The sequence below is a fragment of the Myodes glareolus genome, chromosome 6 (genome assembly GCF_982192425.1).
Source record: "Myodes glareolus chromosome 6, mMyoGla1.1, whole genome shotgun sequence".
NCBI classification, from domain to species: domain Eukaryota; kingdom Metazoa; phylum Chordata; class Mammalia; order Rodentia; family Cricetidae; genus Myodes; species Myodes glareolus.
Window position 1 is genome coordinate 37481895 of NC_142031.1, and position 26806 is coordinate 37508700.

The following is a 26806-nucleotide window of genomic DNA, read 5'->3' on the forward strand; positions in this document are numbered from 1 at the left end:
CTGATCACACTATTTTGTTTGTCCTGAAGACAGACATTCCTGCAAAGACACTGGCACTTTCTATTTTTTGATCACTTTTTAAGTTTGTCTTCATAATTGTTACCTTTGATAATAAATCACATGGACAAGCAAAAATTTAATGAAATACTAAGTATTTTAAGAGGGTAGCATAAAATACCACTATAATATATCCCTTTCTGTTTTTTTTCTTTTCTATACAGCCATATTTTCGCTAAAGTAAAATTTGGAGAAACAAATGTGTTTCTAAGATAGAATTTTATTTTAAAGCAAAGATAGTTTTACAACATCCATAGAATTGTTATTCATTAGTAATAACATTCCTCCCTAGTCCTTTTTTATACTTAATTAAATTTACAAAGTATAAATAAAAGCATATTATTTCCCTATCAGTTATTTGCTGCACTAGTTCACAAAGCATAAGCTTCCTTGATTAACAATATACTATCGGTACCTATACATGAAAAATTTCTCTCCCTTTGATTAATTTATTTATATTATCAATGCCACTTGTGTTTACTAGTTAATTTGTTTATTTATTTGTGTTCAACTTAGTAATAGCTAGTATTATTGTTAAGAAGGAATTACAGGTGAGAAAAGAGTCCATGAGTATGTCTGTGGCATCATTTTCTTATTTAATGATTGTGTTGGAGGAGCTCATCCCACTGTGATTGTTGCCATCCCCAGTAGCCCTGGCTTGTATAAAAAAGCAAACTGAGCAAGCTATATAGAGCAAGACAGTAGATGACATTTTTCCTCATTCTTCCTCCATTATTCACTACAGGGTCCGGTCTTAAGCTCCTGCCCTACTTTCTCTGGATGATGTGCTGTAGTATGTATATGTAATTCACAAATAAGCCATTTTCTCCCAAAATTGATTTTATCATGGTCTTTATTGCAGAAATAGATAGCAAACTCAAACACCATCCTGTCATAGAATTTGATTTTATTAGACATCTATTTTGTTTTATTTGATTATCCTTCATCTTGTTTTCACTTCCCTACACAATGGTACTGAGTTTATGATTTCAAAGTGTGGCCTATTTCTTGTCTTACAGTCATAAAGCATTGTAGTGGAGACAATTGTTTGAGCAATTTAAGAACATACCGCCTCATCTCTTATTTTGTGGCTTCCATGAGATAAAGCACAGGGTGGCCTTAATGCCCTACTTCCAGAGCAAAAAATAATATGGACATCCTTTAAATGATATGGAGTAATGTATGTGATGTGTTGGAAATATGATTTAATATCTGTGATTTGATCACATACAGTCATTTTTGTCTGGAGTTCAAATCCCAATGTTTAAGTATGTTTTTCTTTGTCAGCACATTTGATATGATTCTTTCTCTTTGCTGTTTATAGCTATTTAAAATAGGATGAAGTGTATCACATAAGTAGTTTTCAACACAACAAGCAGTTTCATTGTACTACAAGTAGCATATGACTTTCATTAGTTTATTACTACTCCTAATATTTGAAATTTGGGTGAGATTGTGCTCACCTCCCTGAAAAACCACAGAGATATGCTTTAATTTTCAATCAGGAAAAAGGTGAGTGAGATGCTATATATACAAATATTTATTTACATTGTCTTCCTCAACTATTTTAAAATGAAGTTATCCAATTTTGTTAATGCTATGAAACAATTTAAATAGAACCTGGCATAGAAATTCTTAGTCAAAGGTACTGCAGATGTTGATGGTATCACCTTTAACAATGCTAGTGAAAAGAATAACACTATATTAGTTTGTGTTAAATGTCAACCTCACAAAACTTGAATCAGTTGGAAGATAGGTCTTTGGGCATTTCAGTAAAGGTGTATCTTAATTATAGTAATCAAGTTTACAATACCTGTTCACTATGGGTAGCACCATTTTCTAGACAGGAGAACCCAGACTGTATAAGAGTTTTTAAGGGTGTGGACTGTTGTGGAAAGAGGAAGCTAATGTCACAGACAGCAAAGTAGGGGTAGAGGTGTTGAAATTTCCCAAGGCCAAATTCTTGGTGAATGTGGTATGTTGATTTGCAGTGACAGTTTAGATTTCATTATCACACCTTGGCCCTATACTGTATATCACCTTTGAATGCTTGGGATAGGTTTGAAGAATTAGGAAAGAGGACTGAGTCGTTTATTAAAATTATACAAGTCTCCAAGGAAGCCTTCACTGATTTATTACAAAGACTGACTTCAACTGTAAGTAAAATAAGATCAGTTCCGGAATGTTAGACAAATTTAATTGAATATTTGGATTTCAAAAAACGCCAATTCAAAATACAAAAGGATACTTAGGCCTTTAAAGGAAGGATCAGGATCAATAGATAAATTAATTAGAAATATAACTGATATTGGAGCTTACACTTTTGATGATATTTGGATGAAAGAAGTAATTTCTAAAAATTTAAAGAAAAATCAAAACTTAAATGTTTATTTGTGATTAAACATCTGAAAAGGGATTATATGCAATAAATTACTAGAAACAATATTTTTTCTTGAGATGATCAAAAAAGACCCCTGCTTTCTGGATATGCAAAATCTGTGACAAAGGCCAACACTTAACTATTGAATGCAGATCCAAAAAGGACAGACAAGGTAACTCTTTGCATTAGCAAACACCTTAAGGAGCCTCTCACAGGTCAAATTTAGTTCAAATATTCCCTGTCATCATTGGGAAAACCCCCCTCAATAGAGCAATTAAAAGACTTAATGTCTATTGTTGAAACCATACTGTTCTGGATGACATAAAAACTTCATTAGAGAGAACAAAATTTTTAGGAGAGACCAGAAAACAAGTATTTTGACAAACTGATAAATATGATCATTGACCAAAGCTAAAAATGTAAATAAATGACATTGAAATTTATTGGTGACTTGATAGACACAGGTATAGATGTAACAATGATTTCATCAAAATCTTGGCATCCAGATTGGCCTCTTGAAGAAGTAAATGTACAGCTTCTAGGGATTAAAACTTTTTCTCAGATAAAACAAAGTACAAGATGCATCAAGTGTATAGGGCAAGAAGTACAGGTAGGAAAATTAATATGTAGCTAACTTAACAACAAATGTATGGCACTTTAATTTGTTATAGCAATGAAAAACTCAGATTAACATTCTTCTAATCTCATAAGCAAACCATAAACTAAAGTATGTTTCAGAGAAAAATATTAAAAGTATTATCAAGAGTAGTCACTGACTGGTCAGGTAGTTATGTGGTTCACAGACATTATACAGTAAAACTACAGCTGACAGATCACTTGACATACCCACAAGTGTACAACTTATGGGGAACCTGATATGCAAAGCTCCAGGAACAATTGTCTTTTGGATAGTCACTCTCAATTCTGTAGAAATCTTGTAAAATCATGACATTTCACCATTCCATAATGGGATTCATCAAAAAACATCCCAGCATTGTATAAATCATTCTTTAAACCAGAATTTTCCTGTATTAGCAACTGGATACCTTGCCCCACACTGTGAAACACTGGTGTGAAAGTATTCACTCAGACAAACCATTGTTTTAATAGTCAAATCTACATAAAGCTAGACCACCACAATTATCCTTATTGACAAGAAAGGAGCCCTAAGCAGAAGGCATTGAGGAAGAGACAGTATGCCTACTCTTACTGATAAACAGGTCTGGGTGGCCCTAAATTCTCTGACAATCAACTCAGGAGAGTATAACTTACTGGCCTTTGTTCTACCATAACAAGCTATTAATAGTCTGTAGTTACCTTCACCTTTCATTTGACACAAGCACTCACTCTAGGAGATTAACTTTTTGTACTTTTATCTCTAAAATACACAAGAAAAAGGAAAAAAGACATTGGGTTGCTAAACTAGTCCCAGAGGAAAAAAAATCTTTCTCACCTGGGTGCTAGTGGATACAACACCCTGAGGATCAAACTCCATACTAATTTTTCCATTATCTGCCAGGGTGCTTCATAGCCGTGCACCTTCTGAGACATAAAGCACCTACCTTGTCAGTCTTTTATCTACCCTGTTAGCCCTAAAAAAGGCATGCTTGTTAACTATGTCTCTGTAGGTATATAAACTGAAACCTTGTAGGATGGAAAGAACAATGAGGAACAGTAGGGAACGTCAAAAGGGAAACATCAAGATAGTACTGGAGAGAGCATAAGAAGAATAAATGGGACATGATAAAAGACTTGTGTGAGCTAATTTAGTTCATTTACCCTCAGACTTTATTAGTTAGGTATTTGCCTGTTATAGTGAAGCTTCTTAATCCTGAGAGGGTTAAATGGGGCTTAACCCCAACATAAACCTTGATAAGATTTATGTACATAAGCAGGGTACAACAGCTGCTGATCTTCCAGAGGTACTACAGTCCTATCATTAAAATATTTAATATACAAACCTATGTAGATGTAACAATGGCCTTTGACATCAGAAAAGTTGCAGGCACTTGAACATGTGTTACAGGACAACTAAGTGCCCAACATATTGAAGAATCTACCAGTCATTGTAGTTCTCCTATATTTGTCATTAAAAAGAAATCGGGAAAACAGAAAATAGGGTGTTTCAGACAATGGGCTCTTTACAGCATGGAATTCCCTTGCCTTCTGTGGTACCTAGAGGATGATTTATTATAGTTATTGATTGAAAAGGCTGATTTTTATTATACCTTTACAAGAATAGTTAAGAGAAAATTTGCCTTTACAGTGCCTACCTATAATAATTTCCAACCTATTAAAAGATGCCATTGAAAAATTCTTCCACAAGGAATGTAAACAACCCCACCATGTATCAATATTTTCTATAACATTTATTAGAACTAATTCAGACACACTTTCCCAATTCTATAATTTACCATTGTATGAGTATCTTAATGGGTACTTTAGATGCAGATACTTTAGGAAAAAATGTCTGATAAAGTAAAGAGAATTTTGCCTTGTTGGGAATTACAAACTGATCCTGAAATACTACAAAGAGGACATTCTATTAATTATTTGGCATATAATATAGGTTTTCAGAAAATTAAATTACAGAAATTAAAATTCAAGAGATATTAACTATAAACTCTTAATGATTTTCAAAAATTGCTGGGAGATATTAATTAGCTATAGTTTACAACTGGATTAATCAATTCAAGAACTTAGTAATTTATTTCAAACCTTACAATGTAATAAGGAATTAGATAGTCAAAAGAAAGTTATCAGCCTAGGTTAAGAGAAAGTTGGCTCTGGTAGAAATAAAATTACAGGATGCAAATGTGGATTGCTTGGATGCATAACTTTATTATATCCTCTCCATTTTACCTTCTACTCATTCCCCTGCATAAATTCTTGCAGAGAAAAAATATCTTAGAATTAATATTTTTACCACACATACAGAGAGAAAAATTAAAGATACATGAGGAAAAGATTTCTGAATTGATTCTGAAAGGAAAATTGAAACTTTGTGAAGTTACAGGAATAGACTCAGCAGAAATTATGTCACATTTTACTAATGCTAAAATTGCCTCATTTTGGAAAAAAAGTTGCAAGCATATTTTGGGGGAGAGATTAGCAATAAATATCCAAAAAACAAGAGCTTTCACTTTATAAAGAAAACTAATTGGATCCTCCCTCATATTTTACGGGAAACACCAATTTCTGGAGCCCATGCATTCTATACTGATATACATAAATAAGAAAAGGGAGTTATAAGTCAGGAATTTAAAGTATATTAGTTTAAAGCCCTTATTATTCATTTTAGAAATCAGAATTATATAACATTGTTATGGTGTGATTAAAATTTCCAGAACTTTTCTTAATATAGTAACTGACTCTCAATATGCAGAAAGAATAGTTTTATAGACTGGAACCACTGAACTTATTCCAGGTGACTCAGAATTAACTTTATTTAACCAATTTATAAAAATTAATCAGAAATAGAAATCATTCCTTGTATATAACACATATCAGATTCCATATGGGTTGACCATGTCCTCTATCACAAGGTAATAAAAAAATTATCTGTTGTTGATAGAACATGTGCTAAAAGCTTCAGAACATCATAAGAATGTCATGTCAATAGCAAAAGTTGGAAGAGTTTTCTAAAATAGAACATAAAAGCCCCAGAAATTGTTTGTAAATGTTCTGTTTGTTCTTGCATAATTAAATTTCATTGGATGAAGAAAGTAACCCAAAATGTATTCAAATAAATAAAATTTGTCAAATGGATGTGTTTCATTTTCAGACTTAGAAAATTGAAATATTTGAACGATATCATAAAAATATATTCAGGATTTCAATAGGCAACTGCTTTACAATCAAAAAAGACTGATTCTGTAGTAACACATTTATTAAAAATCATAGCCACTATAAGTATACTGTATGAATTAAGCTTGCCATAGCTCCAGTATAAGTCTCTAGTAAAATGAAGCAGTATTTTCCATAATACAATATAAAGTTAGAGTAAGATCTAATCACGCTTTAAGAGGTGTGCTTAACAAACAGAAAGGGGTAATAAAGACCCCTAATGACAGGTAATAAAATGTTTTATTGACTTCAAGTTTTTGTTTGTTTTCTTTTTTAATTTTTTAAAAATGTTATTTTTTCTCATTTTACAAATCAATCCCAGTTACCATTCCTTCCCGTCTATTTTTACTCCCTCCACCTACACCCCATCCCTCCCCCATCCTCTTCTCAGAGAGGGTAGGGCTTCCCATTGGGTGTCAAAAATGTCTAACACATTGCTTTGAGGCAGGACTATGACCTTCCCCACTATATCTAGGCTGAGTAAGTTATCTCTCCGAAGAGAATGGGTTCCAAAAGGCAGTAGGGATAAATCCTGGTCTCACTGCCAATGGCTTAGCAGTCTATCTCAGTCATACAACTTTAACCTACATTCAGAGAGCCTAGTTTGGTCCTATGCTGATTCCCTTGCTGTCAAGCCAGAGGTGATGGATTTCCTTAGCTCAGGTAAGCTATTTCAGTGGGTATCACCATTTTTGCTCACATTCTTACTCCTCACTGTCTTCCACTGAATTTTTGGAGCTTATCCCAATGCTCCACTGTGGATCTCTGTCTCTGCTTCCGTCAGTTGCTAGATAAAGGTTTTATGATGACATTTAAGGTAGTCAAAAATCCAACTAAAGGGTAAGGCCAGTACAGGAACCCTCAACTCTCTTTCTTAAGGTCTTAGGTGGGGGTCATCCTTGTGAATTCCTGATAATTTCTATAGTCCCAGGTTTCTTGCTAGCCCTATAATGTCTCTTTCAATCTGGGTGTCTCTTTTCTTTCTCTCTATCTTGTCCTTCCCCCATCTCAACCATCCTGTTGCCTCAAGTTCTTCTCCACCCTCTCCTTCTCCCATCCTCCTCCCCTTTCACACTCACTTTGCCCCCACCCCCATGCTCCCAATTTTCTCAGGCGATCTTGTTTATTTCCCCTTCCCAGAAGAATCTGTATATGTTTCTCTTAGAGTTCTTGTTACTTAGCTTCTCTGGGATCATGGAATATAGGCTCTGTTGCCTGAGTTTCTGTCTTGCCTGGTTTCTGTCCTCCCACCTGGACCCACAGCTGGGTGCCAGGTGTAGCTGTATGGATGACTGCATCCAAACAAAGCCTGACAGACCTTGGGAACCAATTCTAGACATAAAATAATAGAGTTAAGCATGACTTATTGGTAGCAGCATTTTCTCAGATGGGCTCTGCTGACTAGAGACAGGTGCTCCTACTTAAGAGAGGCTTCCTGACTCAGCTTTAGCTGCAAAATCTTGCAGCTTTTTGAAGACGTCCTGCCACAAAACACTTAGATGGTGTTGATGAAAAGCTGACTGCATGCTTTTTGGCTTTCAGCAGTAGTAGGAAAAAAGCTGTGCCATTTTAAAATGCTAGCTTTCTGGGCCATCCTGCCAGTGCAAACTCTGACTCTTTGAAGTAGGAGGTCCAGATACAGAGAAAGCATTTGAGTGTTGTTTGTGGACTAACTGTTGCACCTTGCTTGCTGGAAAGGACCTTGAAATGCCATAGAGTTGAAGCAATGAACATGGCTCTGACCGGCACCTCTGCTATGAGCCTGAAATTTCTTTCCATATTTATTCAACATATCGCTTGAAGTTGTAGCTAGAGCAATAAGACAACAGAAGTAGATCAAGTGATTACAAACCGGAAAGGAAGAAGTCAAACTTTTACTATTTGCAGATAGTATGATATTATACCTAAGTGACCAAAAACCTCTACCAGGGAACCCCCACAGTTGATGAATACCTTCAGTAAATTAGTAGAATAAAAGATCAACTAAAAAATATCAGTAGCTCTCCTTTATACAAATGATAAAGGAGCTGAGAAAAATCAGAGAAATATCAGCATTCACAATAGCCACAAATAACAGAAAATATTCTGTTAATATTTTTACTATATAATAAATATTTGGTTAGTAATATATTTACTAACCAAAAAGTAAAAGATCTGCTCAACAAGAACTATAAGACTTTGAAGAAAGAAATTAAAGAAGATATCAGAAAATAGAATGATTCCCTATCTTCATAGGCAGAATCAACATAATAAAAATGACAATCCTACTAAAAGCAATCTACAAATTCAATACAATCCCCATCAAAATTCCTATGTAATTCTTCACAGATCTCAAAAGAACAGTATTCAACTTCATATGAAAAAACAAAACTTCAGGATGGCCAAAACAATCCTGTACAAGAAAGGAAGTTCAGCAGGCCTTACCATCCCTGACATCAAGCTCTATTATAAAGCTACAGTAATGAAAACTGCTTGGTACTGGCATAAAAAGAGACAGGTTGACCAATGAATTCAAATTGAAGACAGAGATATTAATCCATACACCTATCAACACCTAATTTTTGACAAAGAAGCCAAAATTAAACAATGGAAAAAAGAAAGCATCTCCAACCAATGGTGCTGCCATAACTGGATTCAGCAGGTAGAAGAATGAAAATAGATCCATATGTATCTCCATGCTCAAAACTCTAGTTGAAATTGATTAAAGACCTCAATATAAATCCAATGACACTGAACCTGAGAGGAGAAAAAGTGGGGAGTAGCCTTCAATGCATGTGCACAGGAGACCACTTTTTAAATATAAGTTGATGAAGGCAAGAGGATCCTTATCACATTGGTTAGCCATTTGGGTAAGAAACTGCTCTTGCCTAGACTGCTTGATGCTATGTTATTTGAACTGGACATGCAGAATCCACAGAAAATTGACTGCTGAACTTGCTTAAAGGTGAGATGGTCCTTCAAAATTCCTGCTTCATAAAAGACTCTACCAGACATTCTGCAGGACACAGAAGATGGGCCTGTAGGCTGAAGATGTTTGCCCCAACAATACAGAAGAACTTTGGGTGACTGTCCAGGCAGCAAGGTGTCTCTGTGTTTTGAAAATTGATTACATTTTACTTTCTATTTGTGTCAGTAAATTTATATCCTTACAGAGCCTTTGATGGTGTTGAAGAATACATATAGTTATAGTTTTCCTTAGTTATGATAAAAGATGAAGTAGCTATAAATATTGTAATAATAATTCTTGCTTTTATGTAAGTTTACTATGTTAAAATTAAAAGTTTCCTTATTTAAACAAAAAAAGAGGAGGAGATGAGGGGGTTCACCTCTGTATACTGTGAATAAAATTGATTAACAAAGAATCTGTTTTGGCCAATGGCTTAGTAAAAAACAGAAGTAGGCAGGGAAAACTAAACTGAATGCTGGGAGAAAGAAGGTAGAGTCAGAAGAGAAGTCATGGAGCTTCTGTCAGAGACAGACATGTTGAAACCTTGCCTGTAGGCTACAGCCTTGTAGTAAAATATAAAATAATGTATATGGGTTAAATTAAGATGAAAAAATTAGCCAACAAAAATTTAGAGGTGATAGGCCAACCTGTGATTTAATTAATATGGTTTTTATGTGGTTATATCGGTGCTGAGCAGCAGTGAACAAACAAGTGGCCTTTATACATCAATATAACACCAGCAGTACACAAATACTGGGAGCAACTGATTTGGGATGTCCTTCTGTACATGTGTTGCTTTTATTGGTTGATAATAAAACTCTTTTGGTCAATAGCTTAGCAGTGGAAAGCCATGTAGGAAATCTAAATAAAGATATATAAAGAGAGTTGGTGGAGCAAGAGGGGCACCACGTAGCTGCCAAAGGAAAAATACGCTGGAACCCTTACCAGTAGTCTAGAGTCTCACGGTGATATATAGATTAATAGAAATACATTAATTTAAGATGTAAGAGTTATTTCAAAAGAATCCTGAGCTAACAGACCAATCAGTCTTGTAATTAATATAGTTTCCATGTGATTATTTGGGTCTGGGCAGCGAGGAAATAAATGTGCAGTCTCTGTTTACAAAATGGCGTTGAACGTGAACGGCACCCCTCATTTGGGGAATGGATTCGCATAAGACCTAAAAGAGCTTAAGAAAAAAATAGGGATAGGGCTTCTCAACCCACAAAACAGTAGTCAATTGGAATTTCTTCTTGGTAGCTGTATTTTTTTTCAGATAGGCTCTATTTGTTGGTGGCAAACAGAGATGCAGCTCTTTAATAAATGTCTTCCTGACTCAGCATTAGCAGCAAAAACTGCATGGCTTCTTTATGGAAACATTTCCTGGTTTGTAGCGTAGCATGAAGATTCTGGCTTTTTAGGGAGGTCCTGCACTTAAATTGGGTTTGTGAACAACTTGCTACAAGTTGCTTAATGGCAACATAGACAAACTGCATCCCCTGGAACTGGGGCAGTAAGCATGGTTCGCAGAGCTGGAAGTGAACATACCTCTGTCATGTTGGACTGAACAGAGTCATAAGGCAAAGTAGCCTTTTTTCTATCCATGCTGCTTAGAATTTTAGGAAGTGCTCCCATTAGAAAAAGATGATAGATATACAATAAAGAGAGATTCAGACAAGAAAAGACCTCTGAATGGATCACAGTGTTGAACAGATATAGATAGGCTTATGAGAGAGAAGAAAGAGTATAAGAAGTCATAGATTAAAGGAGTAAAGATAATTAAATATTAAAATTAATAGATTAAAAAATTATCCGCATAAAGATGGGAAATATACAGAGAGTCTGGATTATGTATATTACTGTGTTTTCTTTGAATTTTTTGAATGCAGAGAGACATTTGATTCTGCGGGTTGCTAAACTAAACTATTATATATATTTTAAAGGTATCTTGACTTTAAAATTTGTATCTGAACATATACTATTTTGGAAAAGAGGTCCTGTTTTTGTTTCCACAGAAGATGAGAACCTATGGATTCCTTCCAGGCTAGTGTAGTTTGACAGAACAAGATGCTTCCCCACAAAAGGTCTTCCTGAACCCTAAAAATACTTTGCTAAATAACCATAAGGAAGCAGTTTGAAGAAAACAAATTTCCAAAAGGTTTGTTTATAAATGTTTCTTTTTATTTAAAGGGGGAGATGATATTGAGATGAATACTTTGAATTTGTATGGATCATGGTTTATTGATACAAATTTAAGGCTAATTTTGTTACTCTGTGTATATTTTTTCTGCTCTTATTTAAGGTATTGTGTTTGTGCAACTCATTTAAAATGAATTCTTAAGACATACAGATTAATAGATAGTCATCTGTAATATTCAAACTTTTAATTATATTAGTTAGGTACATATACAGAGATATGTTAGATAATCTTCAATGCTTCAAAGATCTATCGAAAATGGCATTTAAACTGATTTTAAAACTTAGACTTTTATTGACAATAAGACATATCTTCTTTGGGCAGCACCAATCTGCTTCAAGAGGTTGATAGCCATTGAAGAAACTCATCATGGAATTTGCATTAAATGTGACAAGGCTAGCCATTTTTGGCAAAAACTACTTGTTCCTGAACTTCTTGATGTTATGTTGTATGAACTGAACAAATAGGACCCACAGAAATATAAATGCTGAACTTTCTAAAAGACAACATGATCCTACAGGGTGCCTGTTTCACAGAAGAAATTGCCAAATATTCTGCAGGACACAGAAGAAATCAACTGATTAAATTTGTCATTACAAGGAAAAGCAGTCTTTCAAATTTCTTGACTCATGGAAAATTATGCCCTATACTATGGGCTTATATGCTTAATATGGATGCCTCAGTATTACAGAAGAACTTTGGGTGACTGCCCAAACAGTGAGAAGTTTCTCATTTGGATCATTTCATGAAAGTACTTCCTGTTTTCTTAGGTAATATTATATCCTTCTGGGGTCTTTGGTGGAGTTGAAGACAGATAGTTATAGTTATAATTTTCCTTATTTGTGATAAAAAAATAAATTAGACATGAAACTTTAGACTCACAAAGAAATATTGTGACTGTAATTCTTGCTTGATACCTATTTTATTATATGTTATATGTACATATGTTATATGTAATTTTACTATATTAAACTTAAAATCTTCCTTTTTAATTAGACAGAAAAGAAGAGATGATGTGGGATGTCCTTCTGTATATATGTTGCTTTAATTGGTTAATGAATAAAGTTCTTTTGGCCAATATCTTAGCAGAGTAAAGCCAGGTGGAAAATCCAAACAGAGATATAAGAGTAAGAGAAGACTGAATAAGAGGGGCACCATGTGACTGCCAAATGAGAAAGGTGCCAGAATACTCACTGGTAGATCAAAGCCATGTGATGAAACACAGATGAACAGAAATGTGTTTAATTAAGATGTAAGAGCTAATTAATAAGAAGTCTGAGTTAATAGACCAAGCAGTCTTGTAATCAATATAGTTTCTGTGTAATTATTCAGGTCTGCATAGCTGGGAAACAAGCAAGCAGTCTCCATTTACATGCAATAGTAAATAAATGGGACCTCCTGAAACTGAGAAACTTATGTAAAGAAAGGACACAGTCAATAAGATAAAAGAGCAGCCTACTGCATGGGAAAAGTTCTTCAACAACACCGCATCAGACAGAGGACTGATAAAAATTATATAAAGAACTCAATAAACTAGACATCAAAACCCAAAACAATCCATTCAAAAATGGGGTACTGATCTAAACAGAGAATTTTCAACAGAAGAATCTCAAATGGCTGAAAGACATTTTAGGAAATGTTCAATATTGTTAGTTGTAGAGGATTTGCAAATGAAAATGACTCTGAGATAGCATCTTACACCAATCAGGGTGACTAAGATCAACAACACCAATGACAGCTTATGCCGGATAGGACACAGAGTAAGAGGAACATTTCTCCATTGCTGGTGGGAATGAAAACTTGTGTAACCACTTTTGTATAAGTATAATGATTTATCAGAAAATTAGGAATCAACCTACCTCAATACCCAGAAATACCATTCTTGGGCATATACCTCAAGGATGTTTAGTCATTCTACAAGTACATTTCTACAACTATGGCCACAGAGGCATTATTAGTAATAACCAGAATCTGAAAAGAGCCTAGATGCCTCTTAGCTTTAAATTTTTGAATGCCAGAGTGAAAGGAAGTACAGCAATATGAAGACATTTTATATGGTAGAAAAACTGCTGAATTAAATCAGCCAATATATTTTAAGGCTGTGTTAACCTCAGACTGGAAAACAGGATATGTGTAAAATTGCGGAAAAGGTTTTGCTTTTGTTTCCAAAAGAAAAGAAAACTATGAATAACAACAAAATAAATAAAGATCAGATTTAAACAGGAGAGACTTTTTGATTAGGAGACACAATAGTTCATTAAAAAGCACGGCCATTCAATATCAATTAACTTGTAAGACTAAGAAATGCCTTTCATGTGATCTGATATAACCTGTCAAAGAGGAAACTTTACAATGACAAAGTTGAAAGAGAGTTTTATTTTTTGTTTTTCCAGGAGAAGAAAATTATCCAAGGAATCTGAAGACCCTGGAGAAATAAAACATCAGAAGTAAAAGGACAAGATAAGACATGTAAAAGAAAAAGAATAACTTGACCTAATGATATAGCATATTTTCAACAGCATAAAAATCACAAATGTTTGCTTCCATTGTTCTCTATAGACATATAAGGAAAATGATCTTGTCTGGTCCCAAATCAATTAAAATTCAAAGCTAGCTTTGGAGTTAGAGCATGGATCTCTCCTTCTCTAAACTTAAGCATGCTTGTTAAAAGAAAATCCAAAATAAATCTCTATCTCATCTCAGAACGGTTGCCTGGTATGGGACAGAAGAAAACAATAACTAAGGAACTATTATATTGTTACTAATCTCATAATCTTTTGGTCTTATTTTGATTCTTTAAAATTTTTTAAAGATATAAACATTATCTCAAAATTTATAAGATAATTTTATATCTGTATATAAACTTTCCATCTTTATATTAGTGGTAATATAAAGTACTAATTAATTCTAAAATTAGGCTTCATCCAGCTTCTTGTGTGTAATTTTAGGTATAAGTCTGAAGCTGGTACCTAGAAATTAAGTTTGCATACTCCAGATGTATGTAACAATTGTGGTCTTTTAAGCTCTCCAATATCTGCTGCTTATGACATTTAAGTTTTCTACAGTGAACAATGACAATTCCTAACAATGACTTTTAAAGTCTCCAAATGCCCTAAATTGACAATTCTGTCAAACTCTGATGTGCTACGAAGCTAATAAACAGTACTCAAAGATCAGTTTTGAAGTACAAATTCCTCAGAAAAGTTCATTGTGGTTATCTAAAATCATCTATCCTCATGGATTACTCTAGCCAGGACTTCAAAGAAGCCCTCCACTTTACTATTACACAGAGAGTGGACAACAAATGTTAAAGCTAGCTCTTCTAGGACTTGGTCATTATCGCAATTTCCTCAGGGGGCCTTAAAGATGTTGTTTTTTATAGACAACAGGAAACAATTTTAAGAAAATAACATCCACATTTCCAAGAGTTGGGGTGGGTGGTTTTTGGTAATTCACTGCAATATGGATGTTTGTCATTGTTTGGGTGACTTGGTTACAAGTTGGCATTAGTCATTTTCAGGGAGGAAACTAAATAAATGAGAATAGATTCAAGTATCTTCTGAAAAGAAAATAGGATGGATATAGGAATGATACGATAAAAGGGTGGATTATATAATCTACTTTTAAGATAAAAAAGAAACCACTAGACTTAAATATTTTATATTGCAATGGATTTTTGTATATTCATACAAATTGATACCTTTAAGGTTATTTTTGTGTGTATATATATATATGTATATATATATATATATACATATATATAAGCATATTATGTCCCTACGATTATATATAGGAATATATAAATATGTGTGTGTGTGTTCCTACACTTGTTTAAGGTATTGTACCTATACAACTTATTTAACAGCATAGTGTAAATTTCTAGTTCTTGAAAGCTATTATTGAAAACTGTTTAGGACAATTAAGAAATGCAAGTTAGTAGTTAATCATTTATAAGAGTCAAATTTGTTAGGCATGGTTTTTTTAGGATAAACAGAAATATATTTTGATAGATTGAAGGCCTTCAAACACTTCCAAGATCCACAGAATATGACAATGTAGATGTGTTAATAGACTTTTCATGACAGTGAGACACTTCTGCTTCTGACAGATCTAGTCTACTTCGAAGAAGGATGATAAGCGTCAAAGAATCTGTACTCCATACGGAGTTTTCTTTCACTGTAGCAAACTTAACCACTGGGCAAGAAACTGTTCTTTCCTCAATTGCTGACTGTATATTGTCCAAATTTGACAAGGAGAACACAAAAAAATGTGACTGCTGAACTTTGCTAAGAGAAGATAGGACAGTCCCTCAAAATTCCTGCTTCACACAAAGTCTTCCAGATATTCTGTGTCTGTAGGCCTAAGATAGATGCCCAATGTTGCAATAGATACTTGGGTGACTATCCAAGCAGTCAGCTGATTCTGTAATTTCTGTTGATTTGGAAGTTATTTGTTCTGCACTTCCAGTTTACTTAGGTAATATTACATCCTTCTTAGGCTTCCGAGGTGGTTGAAGGCTGGATAGTAGTTACAGTTTTCCTTGTTTCTAAATTTAAAAAGTTCACAAAAGAAGTGTGAAGTGCATAAGTTTTAGATATAAAACCTTAAAATTGTTTCATCTAAAAAATGTTTTGAGCTCTAACTGAGTTTTGGGTTGGCAATAAAAGCTAGAATAGAAAGTGAATTAGGTACAAAACTCTGAACTCATAAAAATAGGATAGATAATGGAGTATTGTCTCTGAATTTTCCAAATACTAATGGACTGGTCATTGTAAATTTAATTCTTACCTGATATGTGTTCTTATTGCAAATAATTTTAGTGTGTCAGAGTAAAAATCTTCTTTTCTGTTTAAAAAAAAAGGAAGAAATGTTGTGGAATATTTTAATGGACCTCTGACCCTCCTGAGACTATTGTTAATAAAGTTTACCTTAATCAGATAGCATAGAGAGCTACTAACTAAGCAAATAAGCCATAGAGGTTTTGGAGGACCCAGAACAAATAGAGAGACAAGGTAAATTGTACTGAGGGCTTTGGAGAGATGTGAAGTCCTTGTGAATAGAGAAAGGAGAGAGAAGGCAGGTCACTGTTCACTTCTCCACTGCTTCTCTAATGAGTATGGTTTTTAACCGAATATCTAACTCCCAAGTTGTTGTTGATAAAAGAATAATTTGATAAATGCTTCAGGAGAGGGGTGGAACATGAGCATTCTTTGCTTTCTGCTTCTTAACTATGTATATAATATGATCCACTGTCTCTACTTCCTGCCACTATGACTTTTTCATAAGGACCGACTTCTTTATCCTATAAGACAAATGCACTGTGTTTGTCATAGTTCTAGATTTGTCTGAATAAGCCATTTCTCCACTAAATGATGTTTGCCCAGGTATTTTGACAATGCAATGGAAAAGAAACTAAACCAATTATCTTCAAAGGCAAATCAATGCAACTCTCAGCCACCCAGTGTCATTCTAAGTATAACAAATATTGACACCATGATAGCATTAATCACAAACCAAGGATGCTTCTTCGGCCACTGTCACTGACCCTGGCCTTTACTACCATTGGAGATATTGTTGCAGTTAAGTCATGCCACCTTTCGTATGCTCTGAGTCACAGAAATCCATTAAGTGATTTTAAATAAAAAATAATTTTATTGCAATGGACTCACAAGTAAAAACACCATGAAACTACATTAAAGTAGCCACTCAGCCACAACCTCAAATCCAAACACTACATGTCTCATATATATACTGCATAACTCTAGCTCCAAGGAATCCGAAACCCTTTTCTGACCTCCAAATGTTCAGGCTATACAAGTGTTGCATACATTCCAAATATTCAAACATATAAAATAAATAGAAACATAATGATTATAATAAAAACATAATTTAAAGAAGAATTTAAATGATTCTTTTATTCTTCAAATAAAAATATTTTGCAATCTTTCATTTATTTTATGAAGGGAACAACAAATTTAATATCTCCAAGTTAAACTAAAATGAAGTAGAGAATTGTATATGACACATTAATAAAAAATGTCAAATAAAAATTTAAAGCACATGAATGCTACATTTTATGTGAGATATTAGCTTGGGGATACAATATAAATTAAACCATGACACTAATGTAATTAAAGAAAACACATTAGAAGGAGCTTCCAGCTACCCTAATGCTCAACAGAAATCATGAGGGAGTATTCAGAGCTATGGACCAGGCTTCCTGACACCCTTGAAATATTTGATTTTGGAAATAAAAATGTTGCTCTTGGACACTGTCTTTCCACTTCAGGTTAATATGCAATCTGCTATGTTGAAAGGAAAAGAAGTCTCAACCTCCCAGTGTTGTGTTAAATTATGTTGACAATAATATTATTAAATGTATTTAAATACATGTAAGCTCCTAATGTTATACTTTTATGCAACCATAAACAGAAACAAATGTATACATTAAATAAAAGAAAACTCTAAAACCAATAAAGCCCAAAATTAACAGCATTTGTTTAAAACACCATCTGAGGATTTTACTGAACCAAATTGCTACTCACTGTGGGGCTCTTTCTCTTACTGCTGGGCTGTAGATTCCTGAGTCAGCATTTCTTTGTTCTCCAGGGTCTTCCAAGGACTCAATTTTCAACCACAAATCTCTGCACAAAGAACTGTGGAGTCTTGGTTTTCAGAACATGCTGTGAAACAACTGTCTCTCACTTGAAACAGAGTCATCGTTCACCTATTAAGATAAACACTTTTGTTGTCTCATTAACCTAAAACAATTAAGGTTATAGTTTAAGTGCCAACATAATCATAAACTCAAAAATACTGAATAATACAGAATATAAAGTTACTAGATACAATATGGTCACCCAATATTCAGAGCAAGCTTAAATTGATGTTAGACCATAGACATTTACAGGGACAATCATATATGTTCAAATCATGTGATTGCTATGGACAGCACAAAAATTAGAGTAAAACACACACATTTAATATGCACAAAATGTTAAAAACCAAATCAAGAAATGAACACAGAGCAGGAAAAAATCTGTTTATTTCTATACAGGAAGTTATGGACATTGTGTCCTATACCATCACAGAAAACTATATTGACTACCAGTCCTTTATCATACATGACCCTAGAGAATTTACATGTAGACATGTCTTAACTTTTCTTTTATTATTGAATTTCTTTATTTAGTGAGGATGAGCTTTTGTGATTAAGTACACACAAATATGTACATGCTAAGGCATACATGTATGTAGGGGTTAGAAGACAAATTCCTTCTCTCCTTCCACCATTTTGAATCTGGATCAAACACCTCTCCCTTCTGAGACCTCTGTCCAGACCTGGTATTTCTTGTTAGCTTTCTGTGATCAAATATTCAGCAAGAAGTAACTAAAGGACGTGGGTACTTTTACTTAGTTTCAGAGGACACAGTCTGTCCCTGTGGGTAAGGCATAGCACCCTGCATCTCCATAGTGGCAGGAGTGTGCTCAAGTATCATATACTCAAGTCTTGATGGATAAGGAATGTGATCAAATATCATATAGTTAAGTCTTGATGGATGTGAAAGCAAAAAACAGATAGGAATGGAACTGGACTAGAAAACTTCAAACCCCAGGCAAAAGACCTATTTCCTTTGCCTCTTTCAAATTCCATGGCCTTGCAAAATACTACCCGCACGTTGGGAACAAACATTTTAGCATGTGAGCTCATCTGGGATATTTCACATTTAAACCATACAGGCAAATAGTCTACGGTATGAGGTCTCAAGACTAATACCTAAAGCAGGACTATTGCACAGAACACTTAGTACTAGGACTCTAATGAATGCAAGAATACTCTGACTGCAGAAATTAGAGAAGGGTCCTTGCTAAATAATGCATGATGAATGTATTTGCTGAGTCATTTGATGTGGTTCTCAGTCAAAGGGATTTAAACTGACTCTAGTTTTACAATTGAAAGAGCATTTTAAGGGAGAATTTTAAAACATCTTACCTTCCAATATTCTGCTCATATGTTGCCCTCAGGAGCATTTTCAAACTGCCATGATGGAGTCATTTGGATGCAGTGATAGAAACTATCGTTACTGATAATAAAACATGAATTTATATCAAGGGATCCCGGTCAATCATAAGATGAAAGGCACATGACCATCATGTAAGGACAAAATTCAAAGGGCCTATGACTTTATAGAGTGAAGCCTATGGAGGACATTTGTCATTCAAATGAATACATTCGTCATAGTTATTAGAGAATTCCAATTGTCTTGAGTTAATTATTAAAGTATCTTCTCCATACAAAGGGCGATTATAATGAACTGTCTCTGCTTACTGTACAAACCCTACATAGAAAAATGCATGCAATGATGAAGAAATTTTGCTGTTTAGATTGTCCCTGCTTTTGCTGTGCTCACATTATCGAGAAATAATCTATACTTCACGTGTTTTTGCTTTATAAACTAATAAACAAACATGTTGACTCCTTGACTGGGGGAAGGATGTTGGAATAATTAATTTGCAAAACTCTTGAGAACAGTGAGGAGGATTTTTGTGGAAAAATAAGGTGTGGATACAATATATAAGGGAAATTGTATTTATGTTTTAAAAAGGTGAGGATAGTGTGACAAACACGAATAAAAGAGTAAAAGATATGTGAAAAGAATAAAGGTGGGTTTATAGAATTTTAGATCAAAAGAATGAGATGTATCTCAGAGCTCAGAGGAAGATGTGAATTCCATTACAGGCTTCAAGAGACATCACTGACTGTTGACAGTACAAGGGTACGATGTGGAGTCCTCATAGCTGAGATGTGTGGTTCAAATACTGATCATGGAAGACAGCCACAGGTAAAGAATGTTGAGAGTTAATTGAATGCCTATGGGAGAAAGTCAATTATTTTCTGAGAAACTAGGTACATTTACATAGTGGCAAGACACAGATCAATAGCAACGTTTTGTAAATAAAGAAATAAAATGCAAACTATTCAGAGTTTTCTTAGTTTGTTATTTTCTTTGAGTTTGGTGCTGTGGTGAACTCTTGATGTCTTTCAGTTCCTTAGTATTGTGCAACACTGTCTGTCTTCCACTTTTCCTTCCTTGTTTCCTTTCTCTGTGACTTCCTCTTTTTTTCCCTCCCAACCTTCCTTTCTCCTGGAGATGTAGAAAGATCTTTTCATAGTTGTTCCCTACTGTCTCTTTCATACTGATTTTTAACAGTATTTATCTACAGATAGTCACTTACTAACCCTTTAAAACTGTGAACCAAAGATTAAATGCTTTCTTTTACCTAAAAAAGTAAATATATAGTCATCCTTTAGAAAAACATGTATATATTAGTAAAAAACAAAAGCAGGAGACATGAATGGCATTATTTGAAGACTCCTTGATGATGACCATTAAAAATCTTATCAACTTTTGTTAAGCTGTGATTCAAACCTCTGTTGTAGATTTTTGGGCCCTGTCTCTTCAGTAATTGAAAATGATGAAGTAGAAAATCATGTAATTTTTCATAAATACATAAGGGTTCATCATTGGAGTTGACTTCAGCTAGTGAGGCAAATTATGCAGGGCAGTTTCTGTATGTGCTGTGGAACCTAAAATGATAGATTTGGGGCATTGGTATAGGAGGTCCTTCTGTCTATGTGTTGCTTTTGTTGGTTAATAAAGGAACTGCTTTGGGCCTATAGCAGAGCTGTGGGGGAACAAGGATAGGTAGGGAAAACTAAACAGAATTCTTGGAGGAAAAAATCATAGTCAGAAAGGGACACCATTGATCCATTGCCTGAGATAGACATGCTGGAACTTTGCTGGTTGGCCATGACCTTGTGGTGATACACAGATTAATAGAAATGGGTTAAATTAAGATGTAAGAGTTAACCAATAAGAAGTTAGAGCAGATTATAGACAAGATCAAGTGCAGTTTCAACACATAAAAACTACCAGGCCCCATGACAAAAAGACCTGGTTTTTAAACTTACTCTCACCATCTCTGCCAGTGTTTTGAGACTTTTAAGAAAAGTGAATCCCCTAGAGGTCCATCCATGGCTCCATTAGCAGCAGGAAGACTTTGGGTCATAACTGTTTCTCTTAACAGTACGCACTGCCACCTGTTTAACTTCAGAAACAAAAAGCTAGAAATCTTAATACATGTCTTTCCACTGCCTAAACACATTTAATATGCTTCTCCACCTTTGCAAATTATTCATGGATTTTGTTTGTTGTTGTTTTGTTGTGGGTTTGGAGAAAAGTGCTATTATAATTCAAAGCTGCTTTATTTCCTCTTTCTCTCTCATTTGATAACTCTTCCTTTTATCCCTCCTTTTTTTCTGGAGAATTTTATGCCTTCTAATCATGAATTCTACTATTTAGCTGCATATTAAGCCTGGAACTGAAGAGTCTGACTATATACCTAAAATGAGGTCTAAATAATTTAAAATTAAAAATAGTTATTCAAGGCAATATTCTAAAAGTCTTTAAAATAACAGTATACTCTATTCATCACAAAACTGATGAAGACACTTGAAAGACTTTTTGTTATAGTTATTATCTTTTTTACACATTTATAAAATGCAAGATATTAAATGACTCTATCTTGTACTGTGCTAACAGCTGTCAGAGTGAAAACAATACTTGGATTTCTATATCATTTGGGCTACATTAATAGCTAACAACAACCTCAGACAGTTTTCCACAATGGTTATCTTAAAGTTAGGAGTAAATTGATTCAAAATTCCATGCCGAGGTTATTACGAATGAAAATTAAGATGTTTAGGTGCTTCTTATAAATGTAACTTAATGTCAACTAAAAGTTCTTTTATTAAAAACTAACAACTTTATAAATTCCTGCTCAAGTGGATATTAATGGAACAATTCAAAAACATAAAAATATTCAAAAATGATTAATCTATAGTTTATTTTTATTATTATTTCATTAAGTACTTGAGAATTTTAAACAATGCCTTTTATCAAATTCATCCTATTACCACCCTCATGCCACCATCACTTCTCCTATCTGTTAAGTTGGGAGCATAGAAAATATTCCTAACACTACCACTCAGCTTAGAGTTTTCTCCCTCTTTGTTTTTATTCATGGATTCTGATGTGTGTTGGCCAAATACTTTTGACTGTGGGTCTTTTTTGGAATATGGGCAAATAACCAGGTGCCACATACTTAAAGAAAACAGACTTCCTCTCTTAGTAGCTATCAAATGCTCCTCTGTCAATAGAGGAACTTTGCACACATATTTTACTTTCTAAGCTGAAATTTTGTCTGGTTTGAGCTTGTGTAGTTGACTGAATACTGTCACAATTCGACAGTGTCATCAAAAACCTCCCAATGGAAAAAAGTCCAGGGCCAGATGGTTTTAGTAGAGAATTCTATCAGAACTTCCAAGAAGAGCTAATACCTGTAATCCTCAAAGTGTTTCACATAATAGAAAAAAAAGGAATATTGCCAAACTTTTTATGAGTCTGCAATTACCCTGATACCAAAACCACACAAAACTGAACCAAGAAGCAGAATTATATTCCAATTTCACTCATGAATATGGATGCAAAAATACTCAATAAAATACTGGCAAACAGAATCTAAGAACACATCAGAAAAATCATCCACCATGACTAAGTCAGTTTCATCCCAGAGATACAGGTATGGTTCAATATACAAAAACCTATCATTGTAATCCATCATATAAATAAACTGAAAGAAAAAAACCATACGATCACCTCATTAGATGCTGAAAAAGCATTCAACAAAATCCAATACTCTTTCATGATAAAAGTCTCGGAGAGGTCAGGAATACAAGAAACATATGTAAACATAATAAAATCAATATATAACAAGCTGACAGCCAACATCAAATTAAATGGAGAGAAATTCAAAGTGATTTCACTAAAATCAAAACCAAAACAAGCCTGTCTACTTTCTCCATATCTCTTCAACACAGGTCTTGAAGCTCTGGCTATACCAGTAAGAGAACAAGAGGAGATCAAGGGAATTCAAATTGGAAAGGAAGAAGTCAAACTTTTGTTATTTGTAGATGATATGATAGTACATATAAGTAACCCAAAAACTCTACCAAAGAACTACAGCTGATAAATATCTTCAGTAATGTGGCAGGATATGAGTTCAACTCAAAAAATCAGTAGTCCTCCTATTTACAAATAATAAGAAGCTGAGAAAGAAATCAAAGAAACATCACTTTTCACAATAGCCACAAATAACATAAAACATCTTGAGGTAACACTTACCAAAGAAGTGAAATACTTATTTGAGAAGAACTTTAACTTTTTGAGGAAGGAAATTGAAGAGGATACCAGAAAATGGAAAGATCTCCCATGCTCTTGGACAGGTAAGGTCAACATAATAAAAATGGCAACCCTACCAAATGCAACCTATAGATTCAGTGCAATCCCCATCAAAATCCCAAAACAATTCCTCACAGACCCTGAAAGAACAATAGTAACCTTCATATAGAAAACAAAAAAAAACAAAATAGCCGAAAACAATCCTACACAAAAAAGAAACTTCCAGAGGCATAACCATCCCTTACATCAAGCTCCATTACAAAGTTACAGTAATAAAAACAGCTTGATACTGGCATAAATACAGAAAGGTTGAAAAATGGAATCAAATCAAAGACCTGGATATTAATCCACACACCTATGAACACATGATTTTCATAGGTGTGTGGATTAATATGCTAATACACAAAATGCTAAAATTTTAAAATGGAAAAAAGAAAGCATCTTCAGCAAATGGTGTTGGCATAACTGAATGACAACGTGTAGAAAAAATGAAAATAGATTCACATCTGTCCTCAGGCACAAAACTCAGGTCCAAATGGATTAAAGACCTCAATATAAGTCTGACTGTACTGGACCTGATAGAAGAGAAAGTGGGAAATAACCTTCAATGCATAGGCATAGGAGACCACTTCCTAAATATAACACGAACAGCAAGACACAGATGGCAAAAATAAATAAATGGGACTTCCAGAAACTGATCAGCTTATGTAAAGCAAAGGAAACAGTCAATAAGACAAAAAGGTAGCCTACTGAATGGGAAAAAAATCTTCACCAACCCCACATCAGACAAAGGGCTGATCTCCAATATATATATATACTCAAGAAATTAGACATCAAAATTCTAATAACTCAATTTAAATATGAGTTATCTAAATAACTCAATTTAAAAATGGGGTACAGAAATAAACAGATAATTCTCAACAGAACAATCTCAAATGGTCAAAAGACACTTAAAGAAATGTTCAACATCCTTATTATCAGGGAAATGCAAATCAAAACAACTCTGAGATACCATCTTACACAAGTTAGGATGGCTGAGATCAAAAACAATAGTGATAGTTTATGCTGGAGAGGATGTGGAGAAAGGAGAACATTCATCCATTGATGGTGGAAGATCAAACTTGTACAACTACTTTGGAAATCAGTATGTCTGTTTTTCAGAAAATTGGGAATCAACCTACCTCAGGATCCAGCAATACCACTCTTGGGCATATACCCAAAGGATGCTCCGTCACACTACAAAGACATTTGTTCAACAATGTTCATTGCAGCATTATTTGTAATAGCCAAACTTGGAAACAACCTAGATGCCCCTGAACCTAAGAATGGATAAAGAAGGTGTGCACTACTCAGCAGTAAAAAACAATAACATATTGAATTTTCCATAAAAATGGATGGAACAAGAAAACACCATCCTGAGTAAGGTAACCCAGGCCCCAAAAGATGAATATGTTATGTACTCACTCATAAGTGGATACTAGCCATAAACAAAGGATATTGAGCCTTTAGTTCATGATCCTAGAGAAGCTAAGTAGGTCAACCCTTTAGAAAAACATATATAGATCCACCTGGAAAGTAGAAATAGACAAGATCACCCGGCAAAATTGGGAACATAGGGCTGGGCGTAGAGAGGAGGATGGAAAGGGGAGAAAAGGAGAAGTGAGAAGAACTTGAGGAAACAGGATTGTGAAGCTGGAGGAAAAACAGAGATGAGAGCAAGAAAAGAAATACCTTCATTGTGGGAGCCATTATGGGATTAGCAAGATTCTCTGAATGTGGCCGGATTTTCTGAATGTGGCTGGCTCGGGGTCTTTCTGTAAAGCCATTGACAATGACACTGGGACTTGTTTCCTCTGCATATACTGGATTTTGGGGATCCAGTCTGTTTGGATACTCACCTTCCTGGATCTGGAGGGAGGGGGGAGGAACTTGAACTTCCCACAGGGCAGGAAACCCTGACTACTCTTAGGGATGGAGAGGGAGGAGGAGAGGGAGTGGGGGGAGTGGGAGGGTGTTGGGAGGAGGGGTGAAAATGGAAACTTTTATAAATTAATAAACTTTTATAAAAAAAAGATTGTGTTTATAGAAAAAAGCGTAAGGCATTTTATTAATTAGTGTTTGATGTGGTGGGGCTCAGTTCATTGTGAGCTGGGTTCTACAAAAGAACCAGGCTGAATAAACCAGCACAAGCAAGCCTGTAAGAGCACTCTTCCATGGCCTCTGGCTCTGCTCAGGTCTCCAGAATTCGACCTGTTTGAGTTCCTGTCCTGATTCGCTCTGTGATGAACAGTGATGTGAAGGCATAAGCCAAATCATCTCTTTCTTCACCAAGTTGTATCTTCATGGTGTTTTATCCCAGCAATGATACCCTAGGACAGTGGTCAGAAATAAATGACACCATTTGGAAGTGGAATCTTGATGAAGGAGGGAAAGAGTTACTTGTCTTACGTTTCATGGTAAGGATTAAAATTCATATATTTTTTCATTGATAATGAGTGACTTTGAAGTACTTAATTTATATACACTATACGTTAATTCAAAAAATTATAAGCAAGCTTTTTTTTCACTAAATGATGACAGTCTTGTTAGTTCCAAAAACAAAAAAACAACAACAAAAAAAAAACCCTTTCCATTTGAAATTAATCTTATTTTGGATGATTTGCTTATTCAAATACTGTTCAGCCCTGTCCACCTATTTCCTCAGTTTTAACCTTTGAACCATTTTGTCAATAATTTAAATATAGCTTCAAACATATATGGAGGAACAGATATACTATGTTTAAGAATTTTCTTGCTCTTAGCATTTAGAGTCTAAACATTTGTCTCATTTTATAAGGTAAAGCACTCATTATTTTACTTCAGACTAGATATGATTTTTTTCCACGCCTATCTGACTGAAAATAGTATGGCTGAGCCTTAGAAAAAGTAATTCTTAGCCCAGATTGATCCCGGGCTTCCCTCAAATCATGATTTCAAATGGCTTACCTTTCCTATCAATTTCATTCTCCCTGAACCAGCTAATCAAATCTCTTTATCCTGGTCCTCAAATCCCTGAGCAGAAGCTCATCATCCTTCAT